This window comes from Bidens hawaiensis, unplaced genomic scaffold (assembly GCF_021521415.1).
Source record: "Bidens hawaiensis isolate Kalapana, Puna unplaced genomic scaffold, B.hawaiensis_p1.1 tig00030562_1, whole genome shotgun sequence".
Taxonomy (NCBI): Eukaryota; Viridiplantae; Streptophyta; class Magnoliopsida; order Asterales; family Asteraceae; genus Bidens; species Bidens hawaiensis.
The window spans coordinates 1-11973 of record NW_027505185.1 but is presented as its reverse complement, the minus strand read 5'-3'; the positions used below and the strand labels follow the sequence as shown (position 1 = coordinate 11973).

General features: G+C 38.2%; 1 pseudogene; it reads right to left on the bottom strand.

Annotated features, from left to right (window-relative positions):
• Nucleotides 1–5986: 5986 nt before the first annotated feature.
• On the bottom strand, nucleotides 5987–7119 carry LOC143611317 (putative carboxylesterase 2 pseudogene; annotated as a pseudogene).
• Between the last annotated feature and the right edge of the window lie 4854 nt (nucleotides 7120–11973).

Genomic DNA, 11973 nt, shown 5'->3' with positions numbered 1-11973 from the left:
TGCTGAGATACTCTCCACCTCGATCTGATCGAAGTATCTTAATGGTTTTATCAAGTTGTTTTTCCACTTCGCTTTGAAACTCTTTGAACTTTTCAAAAGTTTCGTGCTTGTGTTTCATAAGATACACATATGCGTATCGACTATAATCGTCGATAAAAGAAACGAAGTATCTTTCATGGTTTCTAGTCATGGTTCTGAAAGGTCCACATACATCAGTATGTATGAGTCCTAACAGATCACTTGCTCGTTCACTTTTATTAGTGAAGGAGTCTTTGGCGAGTTTGCCAGCTAAGCAAGATTCACAAGTGTTAAAAGAGTCCGGTCCTGTGTATTCAAGAATACCTTCGGATTGGAGCCTTTTAACTCTTGCCTTGCTTATGTGGCCAAGTCGGCAATGCCATAGAAAAGTATCATTGACACTAGTCTTGATACGTTTTGAAAGATGATATACGTTATTGTCAGGTTGAACATCAATCTCATAAATACCATTTCGAGGTTTAGCCTCAAAATAAAAGATATCATTTAAGTAAGCAGAAATAGCCATGCCATAAAGAACATACTTAAATCCTTGTTCAAATAACAACGAAACTGAAATGATGTTTCTGGTCAAGCTAGGAGCATACAAACAATTATTTAAAGGAAAAACTAGGCCAGATGGACAAGTAAAATGAAATACTCCAGTTGCCAGAACTGGTACTCTCTTCCCATCTCCAACGATGAGTTCCATGCTGCCTTTATTCAGTTTCCTCCACTTCTCAGGCTCCTGCAAGACATTAACGATGTGGTAACCACATCCGGTATCAAATACCCATGTGTTGCTAGAGACAGTGAAAAGTTCAATAACGTATATGGAAATACCTCCAGAAGAGCCTTCACCATTTGCTCTCTTCTTTCTGATCTCAGCAAGGTGCTCGGGGTAGTTTCTCATCCAGTGCCCCATTTGGTTGCATTTGAAGCACTTGCGCTCCTCAAAGGGCGGCGACTTTTTCTTTGCAACCACCTTGTTAGTGTTGTTGGCAACATGGGCAGCAACAGTAACTTTCTTCTTGCCTTTTCCCTTAAAACCCCGATTATTTGGTTTTGGCTTCTTGACACCAGCAGATCGAATCATCAGAACTTGATTGGTCCTAGAAGGAATGTTCATCTCAGCCGTCTTGAGCATGTTATGAAGCTCCGGCACTGTCTTCACCCAACCATTCATGTTGAAATTCATTACGAACTGGTCGTATGAGTTGGGGAGAGAGTTGATAATGAAATCCGATGCCATCTCATCGGGCATGGGATAATCAAGTTTCCTGAGCTGATCGATGTGCCCCTTCATCTTTAGAACATGAGCACTGATGGGAGACCCCTCTGCCATCTTGCAACTGATGAGTTGTTTCATGGTGTCGAAACGTTATTGACGGGCTTGTTTCTGGAACATGCCCTTGAGTTGCTCAAGCATCTCATAGGCACCAAAGTCTTCCAAGCCTTTAGCAAGCTCAGAAGTCATGGTGGCTAGCATAATACAGGAGACCTCAGCCGAGTCATCCTTATGCTTGTCAAGAACTTTTCGTGCAGCGGCTGTGTTGTTTTCAGGCTCGGTTGGAACAGGTCCATCGAGAACATACAGGCGCTTTGCCATGGTGAGAACAAGTCTTAAGTTGCGGTGCCATTGGATGAAGTTGGTACCATTCAGTTTATCCTTCTCAATGATAGTCTTAAGGGCGTAGGGTGAAATTTCGTTTGACGACATCTGATAAATTAAGCAAAAGTAAATTTAATTAGTATTTTCGACGTTGTAGTCCTATTATTAATGACCCAATAACTTTAATTAATTAGGAGTATGAGAATCTGGCTTCCAGTTATTAAAGGCAGCTGTAGCACACAACATTAATAAGTGGTTAGGTAGACTAACAACGATTGCCAATTGTGAATAGAGCACAACTCTCGGTTATGAGGCCTATAGAGACAACGATTGTCTGTATACATACGTTTAGCCTCATCTTTGTCTACTTTAAGTCTCCAGACAGCTTTAGCACGTAACAGGAGAGTAAAGTAATAGTTGTCCTAGTACCGTGACTTGTGAAAGCGCCGGATGTTTCAATGAAACGCTTTCACCTTGATGAGATAGGCTAGAAAACAAATGCGGTGCTGTAGCTCCAAACACTCGAAATTTCGCAGTACGCCTCAAGTGTGACTTGTAGTAGGATTGGCATAAACTATTGGTTTTATATTGGGATAAATTTTAAAATTACCAAATAGAGTAAAAGTCAAATTTTACTGTATTTATTACCGCGACGCATAGATGAACCCTTTCATCTATCAGGACACTTAGTTTTAAATAACCTATCAAAACTAAGTTTGTAGCGATACGAATAACCAAGTTTAAGTTATAATAACTTATTAGTTTTGGAAATCAAAACGCTTTTAATTTGCAAAACAAAATCGGTTAATAAAATGTTTATTTTCAAATATATTTGGTATTAAGTCGGTGATATTATAATCCTATTATAAACAATCCAAGCAACCACAAAAATAAAAAATATGTAAATCCTTTATGGCCAAAAGTTGATCGGTCTCGCTAGAGCCAATTAGGGAGACCGATCGGGTCAAGGGGTCACAACACAAACAACCACAAGGATGGACTATGCCGTGCATCCCGTCGTCTTGCCCGAACTCCCACTAACTCCAAAATGGTCCTCGAGCTCGTCCTCGGTTATCTTCGCGTCTTCTTAATTACAAATTTATAAACTAACATTAATATGTCCTATTACAAATTTGAACCATCTTTATGGCCAAAAGAAAACCGAAAATTAAATAATAACCCTTTTACAACTTTTGAACCAACCATATGGCCAAAACAGCAAACACCAATCAATCACATAGGTCGGGGCCGGATTTACATATTCACAATAAACGAATTTCGGGTCGTTTTGACTTGGTCAAATAAAATAAACAAAACTTTGACCAATCCAAAATCACCCGAAAATAATTCTAGATCTATAAACTTTAAACGATTAAAAGTTTAAGATGTAGATCCGGTTTTAAACGAACCGGGATCAACTCGTACGTTGTAACCGCGGCTCTGATACCACTGTAGGGTTTCTACGGTGGTTTGAGAACGAAAACGGATAAAACCTTTTCAAACCCGTTTTAGTTATTAGTGTCGTTACGATAAATATTAATCCATATTAATATGTATATGTAAACGAACAACAAAAAACGCAGCGGATATTAAACTAATTATAACGAACCAAAAACCGAAACCCGAACCCGGATCCGATTACAAACGATACGAGTACGAATAAACATAAATAAATCAACCACAGGGCGTTTGTCGATATACCTCGGTATGAAACCGGGACGATACACCGCGAGTTAACGAGATGCACTAGAAAAGGGGACACAATCAACGGCCAAAAGATGATCCAGCGGCGGCGGCGCTTTGCGGCGGCGGCGGCGGAGCTCCGGCAGTGTGTACGGCTCAGATCTGGAGGCTTTAAGCAACGAGGTATACTAATAGTCAACAGCAGCAGCTAACACGGGCTTCTAATCACCAAATGGACCTCACCGGAAAACCGATGGTCGCCGGAGAAGACGAACTAGTCACCGGAAAACCGTAAATAGGGTTTCAATCACACCGGGGCTAATAGGGAGTTGCGGTGGTGACTGGAGAACGATATTAGAGGTTGTGTATGTATGTTTGGTGGCCGGAATGGCTTCGCCGAAAAACCGGTCACCGGAATTGCGGTGCCGGAATAGTGTAGCTGCTAGGGTTTTATGGTTTTCAAAGGTTGCATTAATAGTAAATAGTTATCTATTTATAGTGTACATTTTAGGGTTTAACAATTAAACCAATTTGGGCTTAAGCCTTTTAACGAATATCCAGTCCGCGTAATCGATTGTGTCGGGCCTAATTAATTAATATTTAAAGTAGGCCATAATCTCGTTACCCCCGGTGTAACTCTATCCGGGTCACGTTCGGGTCGGTCACGTTGACTTGACCCGAACACGTCCATAAAACCCAACAAAAATGACCCATGGATTATGCTTCTAATGGGTTAAAAGAAACAGTATGCATTAAATATGTATTATTTACTAATTGATTTGCTATTATTTATTTTTGTAATTAAACTACATGCTTGATTTTAAATTAAATATTAATTGGAGAGAGATGTAGTTAAATGAGTTAAATCATTTTCTTCGGATGACATGGAATGAAAGAGAAAAAATTAATGATGTGGAGCTTATGTTAAATTAAAATGGGTTAAAGTATACCTCACGGCCTTATCTTGAATTGTTGACTTCTTTCCTGTCGCATTCATTTCCATATGTAATCCCAAAATATATGGAATAAGTCTATATTAAATAGTTATAGGTAATTTTACTAGAAAGTGAATACGGTACATAAAACTCATTAAACAATGTAGTTTTGATTAAATATTTTCTAATTTAACTAAAATTCTATACAATAACTCAAAATTCCAGCAAACTAATTCAAACACAAAAGAATAAAAGACGAAAATCACTAGAACACAAACCTTAATTCGTTACATTCATAAAATAAAAACCACATTTCAAAAACCCCACGAACCAAAATCGCTCCTTCAGAATTTGGAAATTAAAATCAAATCAAAAACATCATAAATCCAATCGAAATAGACCAATCGAAACTTTGTTGTAAGCCAATGTGTGCTTTCACAATCCCCAAAACTTCATCAACCCATCTGAATCACCTTGCAAATAACGACAAAGATTAAACCAAGATTAAGACATTTTACAAAGTTTTTCTTCTTAGTTTCAGCCTCCTTGAAAGAGGCAACTAGGAAGCGGCTACTCTAAATGGAAGACAGAGAGGGATTTATTTTTTTTATTTTAATATTTAATCAAAATTACGTATCTTTGATGGGTTTTACGTGAAAGTTTAAACGGCTAGCAACACCGTATTCAATTTCTCCAACTTTATTATACATCTTATTAAACATTTAGTAAAAAAGTTACCAGTCAGGTAGTTGTCATATGATATAATCTTATTTAACAACGAAATTGTTTAATTTTTAAAAATTCACAATTTTTAAAAGATATATTTTACTAACTTCAACTTCAACTTGATGTTCTAAACACGCTCATATACCGGGGTCAACGTTATAAAGACGCCAGAATTGAACAAGTAAGTTGTGTGTACTTGAATTTCGCTGTTCAAATACCAAGGCCGACTTAATGATTTTGAATGCCTAAATTGAAATAAGATTTTGTTGCCATCATATTACAATTGTCCAAAAGAAAAAGAAAATGCTTAGAGCCAATCTTGAACTCAAGACCAACAGTTAAGCAAAACACAAGTTTACCACTAGACCTTATGTGAATACATAAGCTTGAATTTAACTTACCCATTATAATATATCAATATTTAATAGGTTTTTTAAAGTTGAAAACCTTAATTAAGTATTAGTCTAAAGTCCCTACCTGATTTCACTTGAGAAGACCGGCCCTCAAATATCACTTGCAAAATTTATCCTTACATTAACCCAAGAGAAGTAATTATATGTATGTATTTCATTAGGGTATTTGTAGTGGGCTGCAAAATTGGGCGATAATGAAGTTTTGGGGGTGACAACACTATCTCCGGGCTACAAAAGGGGCGAAATGTTTGGGGTGAGGGTGGGCGACAAGTTCTTGATGGCTACAACACCATTACACCCTTAAAACAAAAACCCACGTTTTATTGATTGAGTGCCACATGACACAAAACACTCCATCTTGTAGCCACACTACACATAGCCTTAGAGAATGGATGTTTCTCTCATGTACGCCAACTGAGATACTTGATTACGCCCCTTCCCTCCTTAGTTAGTCGTCTACTAGCATTTTCACAACATCATCAATTAATTTTTGTGTATTTGACTTTCATATATGCTTAATATATTAGATCAAGTTTAAAACTTTAGTTTTTATAAATATTTTCATCATCATTTTATAAACTTGTATGCACTCAATAGAATTACAAATCAAACACATGGTATATGAAAGAAAAGAAAGTAACAAATTCAACTCATCAAACACAAACCCAAAACATATTATTATTTTACATGACTAAACATGATCAAACATATATTGTTTTCACAGAATCAAACTATTATTATCACTGTTGGTTTATAAACTCAGCCAACTTCTTCATCAAAGTCATGGCTTTATCCCCATTCGGGTCAAATATATGGAACACGTGATCTTCACCTTCAATCTCGACTATCTCCGCATTCCCATTCCAATTACTCTTCACCAGCTTCTCGTGATAAGCCAGCCCTCTATCTCTCAATATATCCTTCTCCGAGACGGTCACAATGACCCGCCCGCAACCCAAACCTGCCAAATCCGGAGCTCCGTCGACAAAGGGGTTGATTAAGGGGTCATCCAACCCACGATCCGAATCCGAGGGACACACAAAGGCCCACCACTTATCCACCATGGCCTTCCTAAAATGATCTGTTTTCTCTGACCCAATAGGGTCCCTCCCCCAAAAGTACGGGTTGATTAAAATACAACCCGTAATTTTGAGGGAGACATCCAGGTGGATGGCCAGGTGGTGAGCTATAGTAGCTCCCGCGCTGTCCCCGGCCAGGAAGATCCGGTCAAAGTCTGCGTTCTCTTTCAACCATTCTTCTGTCCCGGATCCTCCTGGCGCATGGGAGCAGATCCACCTAAGGGCGTCGTAGGAGTCGTCAAAGGCGGTCGGAAGCGGGTTCTCCGGGGCTAACCGGTAGTCAACCGAGACCGCGATGGCCCGTGATTCGGACACGAGCCTGTTGACGGACTCGTGGTACTTGGGTTCGGCCGGTGAGGCTATAATAAACGCGCCGCCGTGGAGGTAGATTATGAGAGGGAGTTTCTCGGTGGTGGCGGTGAGACTTGGCCGGAATATTCTGGCGGAGATGCCGGTTTGTGGTGAGATGATGACGTCTTTAGAGGTGACGCCGGTGATGGGATCAAAAGACGGCGGGATAACGTCGATGCCGACGAGTCTCTGGATGGTTCCGTCTTTGTAGACTCGTACGTACGGTGGTACGTCGTGTAATATCTCTCTGCTAACTGATCCCATGAGTGTGTGTGTGTGTGTTTTTTTTTGTGTTTGAGAGAGAGATCGAGAGAGATAATATTCGAAGAAGAGATTAACAAGTGGACATTATATAGCCACGATGGTTAATAAAATAATATAATTCAAATTACCTTCGAGATTGTTTTAGTTGAACTTATAGTTGTAAGCTAAAATGATAGTTTTCTGTTCAAAGTAATAATATATTGGTATTTGGATTAATTGTAACATCAAAATTGTGTTATTTAAAGTTATGTGAAAATTCTCTTGCATAAATAAATATCTCGTGTTATTTAATGTCAAACGTGTTAGATTTTTTTTACATATGAAGCTTTAAAATTAAAACCCGAAACTTGTTTACTTCTCAGTTTCTACTTTCTAGATTTTCAAATGTATGAAAAATATGTTCAACAAAATGCTAAGATATTTAAAGGAAGTTGTAAAACATTGATCACAAAAATCAAAAGTCACAGCACACGGAGTGACAAGTCAGAAGACCTAGCGGTTGGGAGTTTATTGGGACACCATCCACCCAATCCAGGGGTTATTTTTTCACAAATCATAGAAAACAACAAAAACAAAATCAAAAGCCTCAACCATCCTCACAACAACCGCTACACGAATAAATTCATTAATGTTATAATATTAACACTATTATAATAAGTTAATAATGAAATTAAAAAAATCTTGAAAACGGCGATAGCAAATATATATCATAATGCTAATTATTTAATAATGTTACTCGTATATTCATGTAGTATTTATTACAAAGAGAAACAAGTTATTAATTTAAAAATGTATGTATCTAATACTGTAATTTTATATCTAGCTTACCAAGCTATTTACAACACTTCCCCTTGGATGATACATTTTCAAACTTGGAGACTAATCATGATGTATTGCCACACTAAAAACCTCGCTAAAGAAAACCCAGTGGAAAAAAAACTTTAGGCTAAGGGAAAAAGAGTGCAACATATAGCTCTCCCTCGTGTTATTTAATGTCAAATGTGTTAGATTTTTTACATATGAAGCTTTAAAATTAAAACCCGAAACTTGTTTACTTCTCAGTTTCTAGATTTTCAAATGTATGAAAAATATGTTCAACAGAATGCTAAGTGTTATGAATATTGATGTTATTATGTTTCTTATTATGATTATCAACCACTAACTATAGATTGGCTTGTTCATTAAGTTTTTCTCCTCTTATAAATACCTATTGGTATTTCATTGTATGACATACCAATTAATAATATAAACCCTTATTTTCTCCCCAATTCTTTCTCATCTTCTTGTGTTTGAACGTAATTCGATCTCAGATCTAAGATCTAATAAACGCTTAACGGATCTAGTTCATTATTACTCTTATAGATTATCGATTATATATATTAGTATTAGTTGTATTAGGTGTGTATATATTAAGTAATAGATTAAAGATATGAAGCTTTGATCGAGAGTATAAACGGACAAAGGTTCAATAGGTTAAAACAAAACTTAAATTAACAAGAGGATAACACCTCTATTTATAGAAGACAGGTCTAGTTCGTTACACATTCCGCAACGAACTAGACTCCTGCTTCGTTACATTACAATAAATAACGAACCGCCTCCTGATTCGTTAAATATCCTTAACGAATCAGGAGGAAACTTAACTTAATGTCTAGTTTGTTAAACATCCTTAACGAACTAGACTGTTCTTCTAACGAACTAAATTAATATAATAATAAATATTACTTTAAAATAAACGATAAATACAATACGATAATTACAAAGACTCGGGACGCAAAACTATGTACTAACAGACACCCCCTCGTCTTGACCTCTTTGTCTTTAAATTTATTGAAGCGCTTGGTCTGCCAGTCTCTGCAGTTGTAAATACCATGTTCATGACACACACGAACAACGCGTTGAAATTGCATTGCTCGGTCATAGTCTTCACGACGCTCAATTAATATCTTATTCTTAAATAGCACGTCATTGTCGATCTTTGTCAAGTTCACGAGCCACATCGGATCAATGATCTTTATCAGCTCGGTCTTTAAGCCCTTACCCAGAACAATAACGGCCTTGCCAGTTCGGTTGTCGTATTACCAACGGTTGAAAGATAAATACATGTGTTGATTCAGCGTCTTCACCGGTATACGCTTTATTCTTTTTGGCGGCTTTACCTTATGTACCAACTTCCTCCAACATGTCTTTAGATCAATCTCATCGATACGCTTACGGGTTGGAATCTGAGGTTTAAAGAACTTAAACCCGTGATTGACCTCGAAAAGCAGATGCTGATGAAACCATTCTGCATGTCGATTTATCCCACGGTTTATAAAAGGACGGTACGCCAGAGTTCGTACGTCCCATCATGGTAACGAAAGAACGTCAATAATCTTCTCATAGTACTGAACGCCTTTCTCCCATTTGATAATACAAACATTCAAGTCTGAATCAAAGAGCCACGAAATAATATCACCTTGAACTTTAGATACAGCTTCGAAAAGGATGTCATCTGATTTGCTTGAGCGCAAGCGACAGCTTCAACTTCTGCACTTTATCCATATACCGGTATGCCTCAATAATCTTACGAGATTTCTTGTTCCGGTAAGCAAACCATCTTTGAATATCAGCAACAGTCGGATCTCGAATAGAATCAAATCTTGTATCAACTACGCTTTTGCCCTTTGAAACCCTCTCCAAATGATCTTCGGCTGCATTGACGGTTTCTTCAGTAAATATAGGAGCACCCTGATCAACATTAGTGTGTTGAAATAAATCAGGGCATTCCTCAGCAGTCATGCCCTCAATCTCCACCTCCTCATCCTCATAAATAAAGGACGTGTTGATCTCAATAGTTGGACCATTTAAGATCTCTTCATCGTTTTCGACCTCCACATCGTCCTCAGCCTCTAACACGGTTAATTCATTATCATTTAGACCAAGCAGTATAGAAACATGCTCTCGTGTTAGGGACCTTTCAACAAACTGTCCAACTTCAATCTCATCAATATTAACAATACTTCTAACCACCCCCCGTACCATTAACAAAGATGATAGTATCAGCCTTGATCATCTCAATGGGTTTAGCAGCTGTATAATCACGATAAACAATTATTTGCTTCCCGAATCACCGACATCACTCTTACCAGCACCAAAGGACGAGCCGTGAGCTTGTTTCGGCTCACTTCCTCCAGTACCTGATGCATCTGGATCTTCATCATCGTTCTTAAGCTTTTTTAGTACGTCGTCCTTGCATGTCAGCTGCAAGATAAGATCCTCTTGCTCTTTTATCTTCACCCCTGAGACGTAACAATCTCACGAAGGGCCTTTGTCTCTTTTTGGCAGAAGGAAACATAACTTAGCAGCTTCTTCTGATTCTCCATTAAACGCTCTTGATTTAGACGATCTGCAGACATTTGATTTTCATAAAGATGAAGTAAACTCAAAAGCATATTCGTTTGCTGATCCTGAGTCATAGCATGAAACAAGGGAGGGATAGGCTGAACTGGACCTTGAGGACGACTGAGCCTCATAAATGAAATATCCATTGGTGGTGGAGGCATCATCATCGGTGTTGGAGAAACCGCCTGTCACACCCCGACTAGGTAGTTGTGGAAGCGTAATACGGGAATGTAACAGATAACACTAGTATCAACCAAATTGTTTATAAAGAAATTCAACAAACTAATTTACATCATATTACATTGGTAGGTACTAAGTTTACAAACTAGATGAAAATCACATAACCAGTTCACAGGCTTCTTATTCATTACTACGTATTTACATCATACAGCACTTTCCAATGTCGGGTGGGCTACTGAATTAACTATACTCCTCACGGCAGGAGTCAATCCCCAGATGTAGCGTTCAATACGTTTAGCTTACGGGGTAACTAACCACGGTACTAAGCGAGAGAGTTCATTAAAATGGTTTGTGTAACCCACGTGGTCAGCACCTTTCATTTCTAAATTCCACAATTCATGTTCCAGTCTTTGAATCTCACTTTTCGGGCAAAAATGCTCTAGCATAAGGGTTTTAAGTTTGGTCCATGACATACGGTTTATAGCATCCTGTCCCCTCATTTGGACCACTGTGTTCCACCACATCAATGCATGATCCAGAAACATACTCGTAGCGAATTTGACTATACAGTCTGGTGGACATTCACTAATATTAATTACGGACTCGGTCTTTTCAATCCATTTGACCAATCCGTTCGGTCCCTCAATACCTTTGAATTCAGTTGGTTTACACGATGTGAACTGTTTATAAGCGTAATCCTGACGTGGGGGTTTGGGATTATTACGATCATTACCAATATTTGGTTGAGTGTTATTATTAACAGTTGGGTTGATAACCAGTACGGGGTTTGGATTCGTGACATTATTTGGGTTCAGTACGGTTTCAGAGTTCCCAACAACATTAACAGTTGGGCGAGTATTATTAGTGTTTATAACATTATCAGTATTCACCGGGGTAGTAACACCCGGGGCTACATTAGTGTCCGGCGGAGGTATATTAGCAGTGGCCGTGGTGGTGCTCGTAGGTTGATTAACAGTATTGTTAGCACGTATGCCTGCAGTGACTTGTGCTACAATTGTTGGTATCACTGCTTGTAGTTGACGAGCAATCATTGCGGCCACTTCCGCCTCAGACAAAGGGTTTGCTTTCTTCGGGGCCATTCTATAAAATAATCAATTATATAATAATTAATATCGTTTCACTATAACCAGCACAACTTTACCATATTACAATTTCACAACACACAACTATGCCAAAGAAAACACATTTGTATTAATTATAATCATTACTGTACATATGCATCCAAAATTAGCGCATAGGCTTAACCTGGTATAGGCCAGCGCTTATATATGCGTATCAAAATTTGTCACTAAGTGACATATAGACTTAAC